This window comes from Xiphias gladius, chromosome 7, assembly GCF_016859285.1.
Source record: "Xiphias gladius isolate SHS-SW01 ecotype Sanya breed wild chromosome 7, ASM1685928v1, whole genome shotgun sequence".
NCBI classification, from domain to species: domain Eukaryota; kingdom Metazoa; phylum Chordata; class Actinopteri; order Istiophoriformes; family Xiphiidae; genus Xiphias; species Xiphias gladius.
This window is the reverse complement of record NC_053406.1, coordinates 19,213,184-19,234,217: the sequence shown is the minus strand read 5'-3', so window position 1 is coordinate 19,234,217 and position 21,034 is coordinate 19,213,184. Positions and strand designations below refer to the sequence as shown.

The 21,034-nt window shown below is 37.5% G+C and overlaps 1 protein-coding gene across 1 annotated transcript in view; it reads left to right on the top strand.

The window, feature by feature from the left end:
* The first annotated feature begins 8,450 nt into the window (after window positions 1–8,450).
* The window catches only part of cadm1b (cell adhesion molecule 1b), a 164,630-nt gene continuing 152,046 nt past the window's right edge, over window positions 8,451–21,034 (top strand). The window contains exon 1 of the mRNA XM_040130132.1: window positions 8,451–8,485. The gene's annotated coding sequence lies outside the window, so the exon portion shown is untranslated. The remainder of the gene's footprint in view (window positions 8,486–21,034) is intronic.

Here is a 21,034-nt window from a genome sequence, read left to right as displayed (position 1 = left end):
TGTCTGAAACAATCATTTTTACAAACACGTACAATTCTCTCCAAATCAAAGCATAACGTTTCATTACACACCAGGCTGTCTGACTGTATTTTGTATTTTTCATCTCTCCGTCTTTCCCTTTTATAATACCTCTCCCCCTCTCTGTCCTGCCTCCTCTCATCCTCTTTCACCCATTAGAGCCGTGACCACACGTGCATACTTTCTTAACCTACACCTACATACAAATACACGTGTGCATTACTTTACTTTTTCAGTATTAATTACTGTCTATCTATCTATCTATCTGTCTATCTATCTATCTATCTATCTATCTAGCTATCTATCTATCTATCTATCTATCTGTCTATCTGTCTGTCTATCTATCTGTCTATCTATCAGCATATTTCCTAGAGAGGATACATGTGAACATCCTCCACCGTAGGAGGTTCTAAAATAACTTCTCTTACATCCTCCACTACTCTACCAGAGGGCAACGTACAGTACTGGTGTGAACACTGGTTTCCGGGTCATGGGAGAAAAGTAGAGGTCATTTGTCCAGGGAGGGGTATGCACACGATACTCCATGCTCAGTGCATGTCAGCGTGACTAATGAAAAAACAGGGGAGCTATGATGACTGGTTAACATTGTTTTGAGAAGACCCTCTCCATCTTACTGAGTCCTGCGTTGTGCATTACATAATCAATTGCTGTCCGAACCAGGCGAAAGAAAAATAAAACAAAAACACACTAGGGTGTTATTATGGATCAGCAGGCTGGTAGAAATGCAACATCATGGCCTGGCAGAACAGTAGACTTGAATCAAGTTCTATTGTATCACCAACCTGCTCAATTTTCTTTGACCTTTTGCTGCATCAAATTTATTTCTTTAAAAAAAAAGTAAGGACAGAACATTCCTGTAATGTGAGCAATAAACATGACATGTTATAAAATTGAAAGTTGCCTACCACCGCCAGAAAGTCACACGCAGAGGCACATCTGTCAAAGCTATCGGCTACTCTAATTCAGTGTTCTGGAGTCTGGATGAATGACTGGGTGAAAAGCCTTGAGAAAGCTTGGAGCACAGCTCCATCATTCAATTATCACCTATAGCGCGGAGAGACTGAGCTTCTTATAATCTCAGGACTAAGGGGTGCATATTGGTTAGCTTGGGTTGGAGATGGTGTTGTCAGACAGTGGATTCATTGTCCTGAGAGTCTGTCCTGCAAGGCACACAGGGCTCCTTTGTGGACTGAAGATATTAATCTGCGTAGGCAGAGATCTGCAGGAGTCTGCCTAAGCTCACATACAACCACACACATCAGTACACACAGAGACCCACAGACAGAGACTCAGCCATATGCATATTCATTATGAAAGTGCAAGAAGAGAGGATGCAGTGTTCAATCCCAGGCAGCTTCCCTATCATAAAGATCTCATTCTTTGGAGACGATTTACACAATACATTCAAACTGCAGGTTTGTCGTCACCACTGTACACGTTAGGTGTCATTGCTAGATGTCACTGCAATGCTCCAGTCAACTTTCATCATTACCAAGTACAAAGAGGGCTCAGTTCCACTCATAGTCCAGTGTTTGACTGCAAAGGCCAGTGACAACTCTTTACCTCCGCCTTATCAGCATACCCCCGAAACACAAGAAAAATATTCTGTGGCCACATAATGAGAGTCGGCTAAGGCACACAAAGAATTCAACTGAATATGGAAATGTAAAGTAAAGTATTTGATGAAGACTGTTTAAATTTTTGAAGGTGGTTCCTAAGTGGGAAGTGTAAACTCTTTTCTTAAATATTGAAAATGTCCTTTTGGTGGAGTCAAACTGCAAAGTGCTCCAAACATAATTTTAGGGTTGAACTATAACTGTTGCATGAAATAACTGAAAAAAATGACAACCTAATGCAATCAAAAATAAAAACACCAAAAACCTCGGCATCACAAGGCAGGATTGATTCAACACCTCTCGCTGACAAACAATATATGCTTCATAAATCAATGTATTCTAGATTGTACAGTTGTCTGTGTTATTTTCTCCATCTCCTGTACATCTGCAATATGCCCAAAGACAAATATAATTGATTTTCTTTTTTCTTTTTATGATGTAAACACTTTCGGCTTTCAAAGTCCTGTTTTAGACTTAAATTGAATGAAGAACTGCATGGCATGGATTAAGCATAACAATGAAACTCAAGCTGAGTCAAACAAAACCAACCAAAAAGATATTATGGTAAATATATCTCAGATATCTGCTGCCACCCAGGGATATAAAAACAGTACAGCATGGAAACGGAACCTTGGACAAGACCGCAGCACATCCGGAAATAGCACTTTACATGTAATATGGTCTTTCAGGCTTGTGGGGGCAGCATAGCTCTACTAATAAATGGGAAACTCTCGCCATAGTTTTTTTCTTGCTGTATAAGTCATGTATGGATAGCGTACAAATGCAATTAAGAATTGATGAGAACTAATGTTGATCACTTTTCAACTGTAAAAGTGGTGTAATTTGGAAAACAGTACATAATAGAGTTTCATCATCTGCCCATGGTATCTGGCCAACTGTTTGACTCTTACCCAACACTCCAGCTGGAGGGGAGGTTTAGCGCAATGCAACTGCAGTGGTATTTACTGAATTTGGTGTGGTTGGTGTTTTGACTGATTGTTTACTGTTTATTGCATTGTTTTCTTGCAAATACTCCCACTTGGTTATTTTTAAAAATCTCACTTGCACAACTCTGCAGTTTGCATCTATTTTGCTGTATTTATCTTGCGATATTTTCACACATCACTTTGCGCCTGCGGTCTATCACTGAGCAGATACATCTAAACTGCCAGCACTGGTACAAGGGTATGAGGGTGTTTACATTAATATATCATTGGTACTTTAGACTATATCAAATAAAAGTAGCTGTGTAATCCCAGTCTTAAGGCAGTTGTTCTGATTTCAGACATTTTGCAGCAGGTTTTCAAAGCTTAATTAACATTAAATCTTTTATTCTCACTTATATCCATCTTATTTTTTAATTATTAACTGTTTCTGAATCCAATTCAAATTGGTGAAAACAAAATAATCCGAAATTGTTCTGTATGTGTGCTGGATGTAACCATTTAAGGACATTTGATAACTGCACGTGTAGATGTAAATTAACTTTACTTTTAGCAACTTAGAACACACACACACAGACACTATGCTTCAGACAAATTATTGTTATAGATCCCTGAAATATACCTACCGAAATTACAATCCGATAATGACATGAAATTAGTTCAACGCATATGTTACATCTTAACGGGTGTCAAAGAGCTGGCTAATATTATAAATGCCTCAAAACACAAGCAAATCAACCCCTCCCCAAATGCAATGGTCGTAAATTTATAAAATGGTATTAACAATTAAAGTAACAGACTGATTTTAAGACTTTCACGGCAGACTACTCTAACATCCTGTAGACCAAGCTCAGCATGCACCAGCTTCTGTAATGTGCAGTGACAGTTCGCATCAGATCCTCAGTCTTTCAAGAATCCTGTCGTTTTGTATTTCAATCAAGATGTATGACAGGCCTCTAACATACTCAAACCCCCATTTCAAACCCCAGGCTACGCAGAACGCTGCTCCCAGTCATCAAACTGTGTTCACGTTGCTGTCTGCAACACTGAAACACCAAAGAACGTTCGAGTAAAGAGATGAGAGATGCTTGAAATTTGTGACTGATCAAAAGGATAATCTTTTACATGTACAGTATGAGAGCAACAAAATGAATACACAAAGTACCGTATATACACTGATTATACCGCAACAGTTTACTTGAAATACAACAGAAGTACAATCTGATTTGAACTGAAATAGGTCATTATTTTCCTTCTATGAACACCCTACATGTAAGTGCCACACCTTATAAGCAATGTGTTATTTTCCCTGTATATGTTAGTACCCACTTTGGGACTTTTGGTGATATTACATTCCCAGTAGGAGTCCACGTACAAGAGCTTGGCTCAGTGTGTTTATTCATTCAGTCTTACTTTAACAGGTTTTTCAATGTGCAGTGTTTATGTGAATAATGTTATGGCCTCTACAAGCCTCTCGAGTCCAGCAGGGCTGTTATTCTGCAAGCCAACCTGGAAGTCAACTCTGCCACAGTTCATTGGCTGCAGCCCCGACTATAACTTCAGTGCGGTTTTGAATGTGCGTTCAGATTGATGCTGAAAACAAGGTGTGTGTTTAACACAGGCAGACACCGGTTGAAATAGAAGTAAGTTCTGTTTCAACACTCAAAGGCAGAGCAATAGCACTATGCTTAGAAATCTTAATCTCACAAAACAAATTTGGTCTACACCAGAAAGTAATTGAATTAAAGAGAGTGTGATTTTAAGAATCATAGGATTTAATAGCTATTACATAATAATGTAAGGATTCTGTAAAATTTCAAAGACAGTTTTAGTGGGCAACTTGCATTATTAGGTGAAGTGTCAAAACTCCCAAATGGCATGTTTAGAAGCTTCATTTATCTTGCAAAATTTAACACTACCCTGTCTTAAAGGAATAGTTTGACATTTTAGGGATTACTCTTACTCACTTTCTGGACGAGAGTTAGATAGGCTTAAGTGGATTGATGCCACACTCATGTCTGTACAGCCAGCAGCCAGTGAGCGAAGCTTAGTGCAAAAACCGGAAACGGGGACACACAGCTAGCCTGACTCTGTCTAATGGTAACTAAATGCACCTGCCAGCACCTCTGAGGCTCACAAAAACTGAAGTGTACAACGAAAATTTGCTGTTTTTACAATATGGTATTTTCTGGCCATGAGCTGTTGTAGGGCAACTAGTACAGATTCTAGGAAATCACTGCTTCAAGCCAAGAAATAACCTCAGCTAAATTCAACGGCTGCTGGCTGTGGCCTCATATTTAACTGACAGATATGAGAGTGGTATCGTTCTTCCCATCTAACTCTCAACAAGAAAGCGAATATCTCCCAAAATATTGAAATTGTGCTTTAAAGATATATCTTATTTAAGACATTTTAACCAAATTCCTTCATATCCTAATTATTTTTTACGATGGATCAGGGCTCAAAGATACAAACAACTTTGGAATTTAAGCCTCGAAAGTGGACTGCTCATTAGCTTGGTAACTTTTTTTTAACACTAATGTATGAAAAGTCAAAGTGGGCAGAAAAGTAAGTGATTTAAGTGATTTGGAAACTCTGTAGTATCACATTGTTTTGAAAACAATATACAATATTGTATCACTCTAACTACAAGTCTAACAGGAGCTATAGTATATTTTACCAACAATAACTATGTCACTGAATTTCTTGTAATCACTTTCACACTGAACGTTTAAAACAAAATGTAGGAAATGTGTTTACTGTGCAGCTAACAGCAAAAAAGTGGGTAATCTGGTGTTTACGCGGTAAAACTAGTAAGGTCTTATGACGAAGATTTGACTAAGAGGTTGATATGCTGTATAGCGACCTCATCAATCAACCAATCCAAGAAACATTTGAAATCATGAAAGAATATGCTATCTTTGAAGTGACTCCATAAATGTTTCATGCCATTCTTCATTACACTCTCTATCATGTGGTGAAAGGGAGGTGGACCCAGCAAAATTCTTTAGAGTACTATTTCTTATGCACTTTCAAGTTATTGTGTTGTACTTTACTCCAGTGAGTGTCACCGTGGGATAAGATCATAAGCATCAATTTATCTCTGAGTTTTATTTAAATCTTGTGAGTCATATATGTGTTTTCATGGCCATAAGTGTGTATTTGAGTGTGTGTGTGTGTGTGTGTGTGTGTGAGCCTAGCAATGCAAGTTTGTTCAGCGTTAAATTCTTGTATTTATTGCCAGCAAAAATGTTCTTCTGTGTTTTCAACACCATTCTTATTAGGTATCCAAAAAGATCATATTTACAGATAATATTTAACACAAATGAATATAGGCAGAAGAAGACTGACGACGTGTGTCTCAGACAGGATGAAAGTCTTCGAATATCATTGACAGCCAGACCTTAGTTAAGTGATAGCGGAGAGGAATCTTACATTGTATCAGCCCGTGCCTAGCAGAGATGGAAAAGGAGTGAACCTGATGCAAACACTTGACCCAGTCCGCTGCTATTTCGAGATATAAATCATCTTCCCATGGTGTTTCAATATTGTGCAGCGAGATAGTGAGCAGTGGAGTCAAAAAGTGGTCATTAGCTGTTGGTAGATTCAGGAAATTAGGGTAAACATTCAAAACTGCGAACCTGAAGAAAATTATGTTTGGGAAGACTTGAATTCTCTGAAAGTTGTTGGGAAAAAGTCCTCAGGTGTTTGAATACCCCAAACATGCAAAGGAAAAAATATTCCATCTCTTAAAAGAAAATTTCAGCATTTTGGGGAGTATGCCTATGCGCTTTCTTGCCAAGAGTTAGATGAGAAGCTTGACACCTCTCTCATAACTAAGCTCTCTGTCTCTCTAACTTAACTTAGCACAAAGACTGGACGCAGGAGGCAACAGCTAGTCTGGTTCTGTCAAAACTTACCTACCAGCACCTCTAAAGCTCACTAATCAACACTTTATCCATCACATATTATGTAGAATCACAACCCTTGGCTTGTACTTGACAGGAGCATGGTCTGAAATCGGTGTCTTTCTGTGTTTTTTAGCGTCTTGGACATGATGAATTAGCCTCTTTCTTGTTATATTATCCTGCGATGAGATGAGATTCAATAAAATAGCATCAGTCAAGGCAAACAGTGCATAAGGATAGGAGCCTCCCGGTTTGATATTCTGGAATACCCGTCTTTGCTCCCATTTCACAGAGCAAAATGTCCTCATATCATTGTTTTGCCCTTTTTTTTTGACAGAGAAGAAGCAGGAATGCAAATGCAGTGTGCTAATTAATTACACTGTCTAATGGCCTCAGCTGTCCGTATGTATCCACCTGGCCCATTAACTTTCAATTCAGAGAGTGGATTTTTCACACCCTCTCTACAATTAAAAATGTCAGGACATATACTTCTCAGTTCATTCTGCTGACAAATTCCTAAAATTGATTGCCCTCATTAAGCTATTAAATTGTTTTTTTTTTGTTTTTTTTTTTTAATCAAAAAAATGAAATGACCCCTGCTATAGGTAGTCAATACAGAACCCTTGTACTAAGCTCATTTGATGATGCTGTGGGTTGAAATTAGTAAGTCCTCATCAATTCAGTTCTTGTCCCTAATTTCTGTCTGAGCTCAGACGGTGTTCATATGCATGTCGCTTCTGCCAAATTCAATTCATCACAGGAGGAAAAGACGGAACTATCGCCCTGGATGCTTTCTGCCAGGTAGTTGCATTTGAGTCATGGTTAATACACGAAAGAACAGTGACATGAAATATGTCAAGTGAAAAACAGCCCAACTGAAATCTAAATTTAACCGTTGCAGTTTTGTGCTGCCCATCATTCACACAAGTGTCTCCTTTGTCACGAAAGACAAGGACAACCTGATTGTACGGGCAGCCTTGGCAAGGTTACATTAGCTGTCATGTTTAGGGCCCCATCCAGGATAGCCAGAACGCAGTCCACTTACTAATTATCCACTTAAAACTACTTTTCTTGCAGTTTTACAGTAGAGCAGCTAATCATTTAAGTCCCATTCAGCAAACCTTTTTACAGCATTCAAAGATAATTCCAGTTTTAAATTCATATCAGGTGGGATTCTTACAGGGTACACGGCTGTGTGATCACAAAGACTCCCATTACACCTAGGAAGACAACTCAAACAACTGGCCCGATTTGACAGCCTACATAGAGTGGATTTTACCCCCCGTGACATGATTAGGTCATGATAAACCATGTGAGAGTGGAGCAAGTGACGAGAGCCACATCAGCAGCTGCAGCAGAGAAGAAGCAGCGTCGGTGGGGGGGGGTCTGTGGCCGGGGGAGGGTAGAGGTCCGTTCAGAGAGGAGCAGCAGCAGCCTGCTCACGGTCTACATACATGATCTAGATGTTTACAGTCACTCACCCAGGGTCAGGGTGTGTTTGCATCCGGGCCAGGCCTAGCAGTTGGTAAACAGAACCAAAAAAAACACCCCAAAAAACCAAAAAACAAAACAAAACATGCACAGCAATGCAATCAAATTAGGGATGGTGTCATTATAGGGTCACAGTTAAGATTAGCATTACCATATTAGCATAGGTAAAAAAAAAATAAAAAAAAAGAAGAAAGAAAGAAAGAAAGAAAGAAAGTATCATTTCCTTTACTCAATGAACCACCCGGGGGTTACGCTAAGTGGCCCAAATCAAACACCCCCGCGCTGCAGCCTGACCAACAGGTGCATGCTGGGACCGGGCCACCTTTCTCCTCTCCCGCTCAAAATGTTTGAAAACCTTGAGGAGCCACTGAGACAGCAGAGGCCGAGGTGCACTGGGTGTGTGGTTGCCGACCGACCGGGAACGAGCGAGCGGATGCCGGGTCGTGAAGGACCTCTCGGTGCACAAGATGGCGCGACGTCCAGACAGGTGAGTACCACGACAAATCACTGACTGTTACAACCACAGACGGTCTATAAAGAGCATATCTGATATAAGGTCTGTGGTTGTTACTCATTGTACAGAGGAGGAGGAGGACAACAACAACAACAACAACAACAACAACAACAACCACTGTGTTAATTATTAACGTAGCTTTGTGTGTGTGTGTGTGTGTGTGTGTATATGTTTGTGTGTGTGTGTGTGTGTGTGTGTGTGTGTGTGTGTGTGTGTGTGTGTGTATATATGTGTATGTGTATATGTATATGTTTGTGTGGGTGTGTGTGTGTGTGTGTGTATGTGTTTGTATATGTATATGTGTATATGTTTGTGTGTGTGTGTGTGTGTGTGTGTGTGTGTGTGTGTGTGTGTGTGTGTATATGTTTGTATATGTTTGTATATGTATATGTGTATATGTTTGTGTGGGTGTGTTCGTGTGTATGTATATGTGTATGTATATGTGTATATGTTTGTGTGTGTGTGTGTGTGTGTGTGTGTGTGTGTGTGTGTGTGTGAGAGCCTAGCAATGCAAGTTTGTTCAGCGTTAAATTCTTGAATTTATTGCCAGCAAAAATGTTCTTCTGTGTTTTCAACACCATTCTTATTGGGTATCCAAAAAGATCATATTTACAGATAATGTTTAAAACAAATGAATATAGGCAGAAGAAGACTGACGACGTCTGTCTCAGACAGGAAGAAAGTCTTCATATATCATTGACAGCCAATGTGTGTGTTTTTGTGTTTGTGGGCTGAAACCGCGTACAGATTTATACACACAGTTGCCAGTTTATTAGGTACACCCAGTTAAAACTAGTGCAGTCTACGACAGCAGCCCTGCAGTAAATCCTCCCCTCATGAAGGTTAAGGTGTTCGGTTTTTATTGAAACTGCTTCAGAGAGGTATCGATTCAACTTTATGATCATGTTGGAGGATGTAATTTGTGGTTCCCTAGAATTGTATTGCATTTCACTGACGGGTGTTTCTATCATTTTGTCCACCCAGTTCATAGCCGTGAGGGTAGTCTAAATATCAGAAGCCACTCTGTATAATATTATAATATTACATATTGCTACATAAAGTCTGTGGACACCCTCCGTGGTGTCACAGTTTTTATTTAAACTTTGATCATTTTTGTTCTCTTTTCTGGTTAATTCTAGTAAGGCTCTACTGTGTTTGTAATTTGCTTCATGGTTGTATGCACAGGCTGCAAGGTGTCTTGTCTGTAGAGATGTAATTTATAGTTGGTTTGGAAGTTTCACTTTATAGTGTGGCCTCAAGATGTGCTTTAGTTTAATAGTTCTATCATGTGACATTATTACCATATGACTTTTTTTTTTTTTTTTTAAGCTTCGCCTTTCCCCTTTTTAAAAATGTGATGCAGTGACGTTTACTCAGTGCCTTTCAACTTACAGTTCACTTCCTTTTTACTTTTATCCCAGTGCATTTTGGCACAAGTAATTTTACTTCTATTTGTGTAAATTTTCTTTAAAACTAACAGCACTTTAAAATTGAAAACCTTTATTTTCAGCTTTATTTAAAGTTAAAGACTTATAATCTAAACACTAGTCTTATTTTTCATTATTTTATATATTTATTCTCTGTGTGATGCTTGGTAAAGCTGTCAGAAAGAAACTGTCATGTTTACTTCTGCTAAAAAGTGGAACAAAGGGATTTACAACAACCCTTCATTTCAGTATTTTATCATTTCATCTATTAGTTAAACATCTTACCTACTGTGAAGCTTACAGATTTTTGGAACCTGCAAATGTCTTTAAATACAGTTCCCATAATGCTTTGGGGGATATAAAGAGGAAGTTGCTACAGATTCAGTGAGTTACCTGTTTGCTACAACTTGAGGCCTGTTTTCTTAACCTATATTTTGCACCACTGTATGCCATATTTGCCATTAGAAGTTCCTGTTTGCGCTGTAGTAATGGCTATTGAGAATATATACTATATACTACTACTATATACTATATACTATAATTGGAAAAAACGCAATATTTTTAAGGAAAGTTCTAGAGATATAAGGAGGATAACTTTTCTATGATATGTAAATGGATATCTGTATTACAGCAGCAGCTGTAATAATTGTAACAACATGGTAACAATTTATGTTTTTAAATCTTTAGCTATGTGAGCAGGCTGCAGCTGTAACATGAACCAGCTAGCTAGCAAGCTAGAAAGCTAATGGCTGCATGGCTTTGTTGCATGAATAATTGCTTGTACTTTTAGTTGAGTGACAAATTTCCAAATATCAAGGACAAGAGATCCCAGAATCAGGGAGCTCTTTATCTCATATCGCTATGTACCTGGGTCTTTTGTACAGTGTTTTGCAAGTTTCTTCACCTTTTAGCTAAGTGGAGTTAAGCTTGATTAGCAGAATCAAACATCACGCAGCATCGTGTTTTCTGCAAATGTATAGCCAACAGAACCAAGGACTTGTTAGTGCTCTGAGTCATTTTTTAGTATTTATTGTTTAGAATAAAAGACCACCACAAGTACAACATAAACACACGCTTCAACATTAATTGTCTTTGTTATGCTTGTCCATGAGTAGTTGTCAGTGCCTAGAGCCAGACAATATGACTGACAGCGCTATGCAAGCACAGACTTCTTGTTCATAAATTTTATGATTAATACAGACTGTGTTGTAATCTGGGAAAGCATCCTGGCATGAAAGATGAGGATTATATATTTTTCATCTTAGAAACTAATTGAAAAGGCCCATGATGATGCTGTTATCACTCATGTCCCCAGCTGAGTTATGGCCAGGGTGAGATATGACTGACGGAAAAAAAAGGGAGACTTAATGAACAGCATGTATCTGTTGAATAGGCAGGTTCTGGATTGAAAACCTGGACATGTTTTAATAAAGATATCTCATTAGTCAGTATTCAGCCACTCAGATTAAGTGATAATACCTGCAGCCGTTTGCAATCACCTTTTTGTAATGGTTGAATGAGCAGCCAAAGTCATCCTTTTGCTATAATACATGAAATAAAACAGTTCAGTTAAATGTGCAGCACAACGAAATGTATCCAGTTCATTTTCAGTTTAATTTCAACTCTATGTCCATGTCGGAAAACACAATCCTTGCATTGATCATACATCTAAATACACTATTAAAGAATAAAGCGGCTAAGTATCATTTGTTAAAATGACTTTTTTTTATAAATATACATTGATAATAAGATACATTACCCTTATTTATATATCATGATCATTTTACCCTTGTTTAATATGACGGGTGTCCGGATTCCCACCTGCAATTACTGCCCATTGTGTTCATTGGAACGACCAAGTCTGCACTGTCAGGAACTGAACCCAGGTCTCTGCAGTGATAAGCAGGTTTTGCCCCTGCACCACTTACACAACCATCAGAAGTATACTTTTTCTTGGAGCCAAAACAGTTCCTTGTGTACACCTATTTTAAATATACTAAACAAGTGCAGCATCTAAATAAAACAGCAATTTCCAACCTTTTTTGCTTGTAACCCCACAAAAGGAATAGTTTCACATTTTGGTAAATAAGCTTATTTTCTTTCTTGACGAGTTAGATGAGAAGATTGATGCCACTTTTATGTGTGTAGGGCAAATATGAGCCATCAGCCAGTTAGCGTAGATTAGTATAAAGACTGGAAACGGGGAGAAATGGATAGCTTTGTCCAAGGATAATCAGTACAAAAACTGAACTTAAAAAAAAAAAAAAAAAAAAAAATCACACTGCTTTTTGTACATATTAAACAAACAATATATAATGTGTTAATTAGAGAGCTTCAGAGGTGTTCGTAGGCAGATTTCTGTTAACGCTGGACAGAGCCAGGTTAGCTGTTTCCCCTTGTTTCCAGTCTTCAAGTTCCGCTAAGCTAACTAGCTCCTGGCTGTAGCTTCATATTTACCTCACAGACATGGTGGTAAATATCTACTTATCTAACTTTTGGCAAGAAAGCCAAATAAGTATATTTTCCAAATTGTCAAATTAGTCCTCTTTTTACTGAAGCAACCCAGTATCTACTTAAACCCCTTATCACAAGTTATGGCCTTAATGTGGGTTATGGGAAGATATGAGAAGTGATTTTTCACTTTTTCGGGTTGTTTTTTGTACATGTTGGTTGGGTTGTTCTTGTTCTTTTTGGGAAGTATTTGAAAGATTTTTCAAGGCTTAAAGAGGTAAAGTATCCAATATTTCACAAGAAAAGACACAAAATTAGAGAAAAGGCAGAAGAAATAAACATAATTGTGTATAACATAAATAATAATTCTTTTAAATCCCTGTGATTGTCTTGTTACCCCTCAGATTTATCTTTAGACCCAGCTTCCAGGTTGGGAACTTTTCTGGTGTGGTAAACACTGATGAATGAGGCAGCGTAACGTATCCCATGTAACTCTTCCCACCAAGCATGGCCCGAGTCGTAAAGTTACTTGCTCTACCTTTGACCAGAATATAGGGATGAGAGAGCTTGAGAGCTTGTGTGGTGTGTCTGGAGAGGAATATAAACCGTTTCAGAATAATAATGTGGGATTTGCGACGAACGATTCCGCGAAGTGTTGTCTAGCATTTTGGATATTCTGTGAGGCAGACTTTACATATACCCACTTAGGCCTGAATCTCTCAGTTCCTGCTGGGATCATTGATACTTACATAGAGTAACAGTGAGTTTTACATACCAGTATTTAAAGGCGGGTTCTAAGGCAGAATTTCAGGAATTGGCATGTAAGTCATCCATGAAGCAGCACAAATGAATAGATGTTTCAGCAGAGAATAAAAATGCTATGTTGGTTTCATCACTATTCCTCACAGTGACCTGTTATCTCACACAGAGGAAATACAAAGCAGTATGCATCCCCAGCTGAACATTCATTGATGGCATGTGAGCTATAGTGATGGGTTTAATTAGGTTCCACTGAAGAGGGAAGAGCATATTCAATTCATATTCTATTTTTTTCACTTAGTCTAGATTAGAATAGGTGTGTTCATTTTCTGTTTATCAGATACAGAGGTAGAGACATAAATCTTATAGGCCAATTGTTGGGTAATAATATCAAAAAACAAAGATTTTGTTATAATTTCAATCAGAACACAAGAAAGATGCCAAGTGCCGTAGATGTGACTTTAAGTAGGTAAAATGTTAAAAGCAGATGCAACTTTTAAGTTAAAATTTGTTCTTAAGTCATGCTGGTGACGTGGATCTATGGATGGTTGGTTCACTTTGGTCCAGCACCAACTATTAGATAGATTGCCATGAAATTTTGTACAGATATCCACGGTGCCTAGAGGATGGATCATAATGATGATCCCCTGATTTTTCTTCTAACGCCTCTTTAAAGTGGATATTTGTGAATTAGAGTGAAATTTCTCAGCAACTGTTGGGGATTGCTGTGAAATTTGGTACAGACATTCATGTCCCCCTCAGGATGAATTGAACTTCTGACTTTAAATCTGGTGGCATTATTCTTAATTATTTTTCATTTAAATAAATCAATTTATGACCAAAAAATTGATTTATGGAAAAATTAATGACATTCTGATTAACCTAGGCTGTACTCTGTTTAGGACTGATTAGGAAATGTCAGCATGCTAAAATACTAAACTAAGATGATGGACATGGTAATTGTTATACCTTTGACAGATTAGCAGTTTTTTCATGGACATATGAGCATGTCGGCGCACTGATATTAGCATTTAGCTCAGAGCACCACTGTGCTAAATTTGCCTGAGTACAGCCTTACAGAGCTGCTAGCGTAACTGTATACTTTTAGTTTTGTTCCCACACTTTATGGCAATTTTTCACATGATTTAAGTACTTTTTCCAACATTTGAAAGTAAATCGGGCTTATACCGAGTAGAATACTCCAATCCCAGAAACAGGTTTTATACAATTTTAATTTAAAGAATTTGGATTACACATGACTAAGACTCCTTTTCTACTGTAGTAATACTTAATAAATTGTGCTGCAGTGATTGCTTTTCTATTAAAATTCAATGAAAACATTTATGAAGCCACTGGTTTTGGGTTTTTTTTTTTCATTCATCAGTTATGAGTGTCCCATTCTTTTTATTTTCTGTTAAGTTAAACCCCACCTATTACATTTTGTAAAAAAATTGAATAATATTTATATATTATTTATACAGTATAAAGCAGTTTAAAAGCATTTAAGTAAAAGAGCTTGTTGATATTCTGCAATGCAGGTTCATTCAGTTCATTTCAGATCTGTTACATTATAATTTTAGATGAGTTGACTTTAGAAAGTATGTTCACGTATTTCTCTACACTAACATGTACATTAGTGTGACTGTGTTCATAGGGTAGAAAGCAAAAAAGCCTTTGTTGAAAAAAAACATCCTTCAGAGGTTTGAAGTGTGTTGTTATTCATGTCTTCATTATAGCATCATGATGCCTGGATACTAGAGGGTTTGGGAATACTGAAAATATGCGAATACATTTTAAAATGCTTAATTAGTGTGTGCTCAAACACTGGAGCATTATACATGATGTTATTCTGATAGGCCTCACAAGTACGTATTTTGCCGACATGACAAACATTATGAGGTTAACATACCAGGACAGTTCATGTTGCTAATGAAGTATTTTGATAATTAGGGACACTGTGTAAACACAAGCCATCATTCTCCCCTGGCTGTGATTTGAATAATTCAGTGTGCAAACTGGTTAATGAAACCAATTGCATTGCCTCACCTTAGTGCATCTCATTTCAAATTTGGCCTCTTTTGATTTACAGTGATTTGCTGACTAGTTCATTGCACTGTGTGACGGAGAAGGTGGCATTGTACTTTTGATTTCAGTAGTGTGGACAGTCATGATCCTATTCTTATTCACAGAGGCCCTATAAAACACACTCTGCACAGTCAATATCAACTTTTACTTACATATCAGGATGAGCCCAGTCACCTGTGGAAGCTACCTGCAGTAAACAGAATGAAATGGCAACGGCAACACTGCTCTACTGTCTACCCACTGTTCCTGAGCACTGCTAAAATGCAGTCAAGGGGACTGACTCATTCACTATATTTTGCTTCTCTTACTTTGGGATGTTTACTGGTGTGGATCCTCTATGCTTACAGAATGTATCACTTGCTTCTTTGCAGTGCACCACAGGCCTAATGAAAGACAAGATTGCTAGGGCTTTGCCTATGGAGAGGCAGCTGTAATGCTATGACTGTTCTTTTAGTGGTAGTGTCCCTTTTTGGAGATTTACTGCAAGCACAGCACTCTGAGCGTGGCAGCAGTTCTTCCACTCATCACTTTGTCAGTGTTTGGCTATATGTTTAAACCTTTTCAAAGTTTGTGGATATAGCCGTTGAGCTGTTACAGTGTCAAGAAAAGAAGGTCTTTTTTTTTTTTTTTGTAAATGTCTTATTCTCATGGACTTTGTTTCACAATGTCCTCTTGCATTAGCTAATGCTGTAAATGTATGTTCATAATGATATAGACACGGTTTAATTGAAAAGACAATGAAAAAATACTGTATATACAGTATATTGTCAGATATTATTCATCTGAACATGAACACAGTGCAAAATGAGTAGTAGTTTTCTTAGTGGCCTAGTGATCTATTTTGTAAAACACAGAACTATGGATCTGGCAAAGAGTTTTTTGCATGCCTGTCCCCTCTTTTTCTTCACATTTCTCTTGCTGCTCTTGACTGCCATCCATTTAACAAATAAAAGGAAAAATCCCCCCAAAAATAAACAGATTACAGTTTGTTGTCAAGTTCTAACACCAGTTTGATGTTAATTAGTTTCCAATATGAAGAGAAGTGTCGGCGTTCAGTTTCAGTTGCTCTTAATTCACCCTTTGTTCAGGGTACATTGAAGATCAGGGCCTAGTCCTAAGTAGCTATTTTATTTCATTCAAAATCACCCCCAATTACACTCAACTAGAGTCCATACAGTATCTCCAGCCCATAAAAAAACAGTTTTACTTATAACAAGACTAGGACAAATCTTGTATATAGCTGGACTGCCCTTTATCTGTTTGCTTCTCTCCTATTATCTGTTCTCACATATACGGTATTTTAATCAAGCTTAATTCCCAATAAAGCTGTTCCCATTTACATGTTTTTTTCTGTTTCTGTTGTCAAAGAAACGGAACAAGTATGAAATAGTGACTGAAATGCGTCCCGTTAAGACTACACATTTACCAGCAGTCACTTTCCCAGCCATTTCCAAGCTGCTGCTCTGAACTGCTAAAATCCTGATTTTATAACTGCAACAAAATCACCATTCACACAAGTTAAAGACGATGGTTGTGCTATATGTACTTGTAAAATGATCACTCACAGGGTAAGTTAGAAGCTCATTCCCATCTATGCCGTGCGGTCAATTGACTCAGACGCAGAGAGAGGTGAGCCCGTGGAGGGAAAGCCAAACCTTGCGCTCACGGGAAAATACTGACAATTCTCTTCTACGGAAAGCAGCCAAGGTTTGTCCGAGAAGTCGCTAGATTCGTTGCTAGGTGCTTTTGTAAAGAAAAGTCGCAAAAAGGGTGTGAAAAGCTGGTAAATCTAGCAAAAAAGGTGCTGCTTGTAAACGACCCACCGATGACGTAATAGAAATTGTATTTGCCAATTCATTTTGAACGAGCAACGGCCAACGGTGTAACTTCATCACTCACTCAATCAGTCGGTCAGTCATTGACATTGCATTTATAGGGTTGGCCCTGCTGTTGCGGTCCAGCCAAAAAGATCTGACAGCTTCACTTATAACAAATCAGATGGGTTAAATAGCTTTATATATACTAGAATCGCCCATTTTTCAATGCATTTACCCTTTTGGAATCTAAAATTTAATGTTGACCACTCTTTAAATTAATTACTGTAAACAAACACTGAATTATTGTTGCACAGTTTTTTTGCTAAAATGTTCTCACAAGATCAACCTTTTTGAAACAAGCACTAATGTTAAACATGCACAAACTCAATCATTTGTTTTCAGATAACAGCATGACAAGTCCATTGACCTGTTGTTTAAATCATAGTGGGATCTGTGAGCTGTAATCTGATTTTACTCTTTAGTGTATAACTCATTATTGATGCATTAAAAATCCCTCAGTATGGCTTCACTTACACTCATTTACAGTCACAGTCAAAAGCAAGTTAACCAACCAATCAACTAAAAATGCAATACTTTATCAATGCCTTAAAAGCTTATGGTCATTACCTTGTGATTGAAGCATTATTCTGTGTATTATTATGATCTGATGATTAGTAACAGTATTTTTCTTGAGGGAGTTTTAATTAGTGCTTTAATTCTTAATGAGACTATGTCTTAGAATGGGAATTGAAATACAACAACGAATTATGAATATCCTTCTAATATTAATATTGTGCTCAATATGCCTTTGGTTATTTTCTGATAACTGGTAAAATACAGAGACTCTTCTGTAGTTAGAGAAGGAAGAACAAAAGACAGATCTTTGACAGTGTGTAGCTTTTGTTCAATTTGAAACTGCAGGAATTTGAAAAACTTTTAATTTTGCTCAACTCAGTGAAACTTACTTCATGTACCCTTTACACCAACAGAATGTGAGAGAGAGGGAGAGAGAAATAAAAATATGAGACCCAATTAAGCCTGGCTAAAACACTGCTTTTCACACCTGATGAAATCCTGTCTGTTTTCATAAAGAGCCTCATACTAAAGTTTCCATTAATTTATTAAATAAGGGAACTTTTTAAACACAGGGGAGGAAAAGTAATCTGTAATGCTAAGACTGTTGCTCAGTGAACTGTGTCTTATACTTGTAGGAACTGATTTAAAAAAGTGAATAACAGTAACCTTATAGGATGAATTATTGAAACTGGATTGTATATTATTATTAATTTGATAGTTTATTTAACAGATAAGAATGGTTACGCAGGAAAAAGAAATGCAACAGTTGCAATGTAAAGGGCATCTGGCTGAAGATAATTTTCTACCTTGGTTAGGTTTGTAAGTCGAGGGTGTACATGTGAAAAATACGTGTGTTTATGTGCTGTACTTGACTTTATATGCACTGACATGTATGGCTACATCACAATAAACCACTGTTTTGTCTGTTTAGAAGAGCATAAAAAATGGCGACATTGTAGTCTGAAAGTTGATGAAATTAAAAAAAAATCTGTAAAATAAAAGATGTATGGTTATTTAAACAAAATATCAAGTTCAACAAAGGCTGTTACTGTAATTCTGGCTTCCTTAAAGGTCTGCTTAGCATAACAGACAGCACAGGATATTATAGTGTAGTATTACAATAACAATGAAAATTTACATACAAATTAGGACACTATAAAGCCCACTTAACAGTTTACAGGCCACTAACTATCTAATTAAACCACCAAATTAAAGCTGAAATAATAACTCATACTCATGCTTCTGTAAGACCAACCCAGCAAAATGTAAAGAAAAAAAAAACAAATCATAAAAACGCAACAAGGTGTTTGCGTATGAAACAAATTCATAATTTGTTTTTACCTAAAAGTAGATACAGAAATCGGTAATCATATCTTGCCAGACATGTTCTTCTACACTTTAGGGTCCCTGAGTGCAAGTGCTCCGTCAACTTTGTCTTTAGTCTACGTATTGGGACCTTCCAGATGGCGTTCTGTGGATCTAAGAGTTCAGTTAAAGACGTAATGTAAGCTAGTATCAAACGGTCATTGCATCAATAGCCGCCAAAGAAATCTATACAAAAATCAACTGCAAGCCGGTGAAGCAGATAAAAATGGCAGGTAGGATGCCTCTGTTTAAACACAGTTGAAAGCCTATGGTTGCTTTATTTGTACAGGAAATCAAAGCTGTGAAATTATTTTTTCAGCAATATTTTTTTAAACTGGATAACAGTTGCAAATTGAGTAACCAGGGGGTTTGAGTATCTGTTGTCTAGTAAACCTTTTCTAGAAAACAGGTTGAAAGATATTAACCTATCCCTGTATTTCAGAACATTTTTTGCAGTTTTTAGTGACTGGATGTTTTTAAGCCATACTTTTTTCTGTTTGATTTCAGTAATTGAAAAATGAAATTATTTTGATGTGTGAAAGCATATTCTTAGAGAATTAATTGGTGTATCCAATAGGATTACAGATGATTGCTACATGCACCTTCAAGGTTAAAGCATTTTATTGGATTTTCAGAGGTTTGATTTTTGCTCGGTTGGTCTTTGGAGTGTGTATTGCAGTGTAATCATTGGAAATGAAAAGCACAGCCCTGGGGAAACTATTGGTTTAGTCTGTTTTAAATAAACAGTATATCACAAACTTGTTTTTGCTTTATTGTTGAAATTTAAAAGTCTTACAGGAAGAACTAGTGCTCACACAAATGCATCAAGGGTCTGATTCCTGACCTGAAGTCTCAGGACATGGTTTGTTCCTGAACAGCACCTTTGTTAACCGGCATGGGCTTGAACCTACATGTACTGTAGGTCTTTAGAATGAAGTGGACTCTGTAAGACCAGTTGTCCCACAAACACATTTTGACATATGTGTCAAATCATCCGGATTTTGGGAGATACAAGCTTTATTTATGGGATTTTGTTCCACCTCACTAATATACAAATGTGTCCTAATCCACATGCAGTTTAATGCTTATTGGAGGAAGTGCAGTAATGTTTCCAAACTGACTGAATCTGGTAAAATGTTCATATTGGTTTTAGTGCTTTGAAGCACCATGCAGTCTATTTTTTTTTTGTTTTTCAACAAGCTCGGATGTTTAAACATGTTTTTTTTTTTTTTTTTATGTGGCTTTTGTTGGCTAAAACCCGGATCTATATGTGTATTAATATAATGTCCTTACTGGTATTATATCATTGATGTCACCCTGAGCCTAATGTGGAAAAACATAGGCATGGTGTTCTTCATTAACAGCAGGTAGCCACTAGCCATTTGGCTCCCAGCAGAAATAGTCATGGACAGTTTGATGCTAATGATCCTGGCCCTGCATAATGCTGTTCAGTCTACTGTATGTAGGGTTTTTCAGCCAACCGTTCCAGCTGTGTTAATAATTCCAGTTAAGCGTAGCTAGCAATACATCACTGGCTGCTATGCCAACACTGAACCACAAAGATTTGTTTTGTCTTTTCTTTTTCTTCATCTGCATATGTGCTAGTTTGAAAAAACTGTCTGCTGAACACCTGTGTTGGTAATTTTTTCATAAAAGCTCATAATCCCTGTCGGGGTCGGTTCTGTTCTGTGATTATGAGTGTCTTTCTGCTACCCATAATAATAATAAGATTATTGTATATTCATGTTATATTATTCCAGGGGAAAACAGATCATTAAAAGGTCTGCAATCCAATTTACAGAGAAATGCCTACGTTAAACACCTCTCTGTATGTGTGATATAAGCCTTCTGATGGCAGTGTTTCTGAAAACACTGGGGTACTTTTACCCCATGGGATACTTCTGGACTTGCCAGGGGGTTCATGGGACGATTTAGTAGCTCAATTAATTTGAAAAAATGGAAATTACAAATTGATATAAAAGAAATGAATCAGTTGTAACACCATGGAAACTCGTTGACAAGCGGTCAAAGAAGTTGAAACT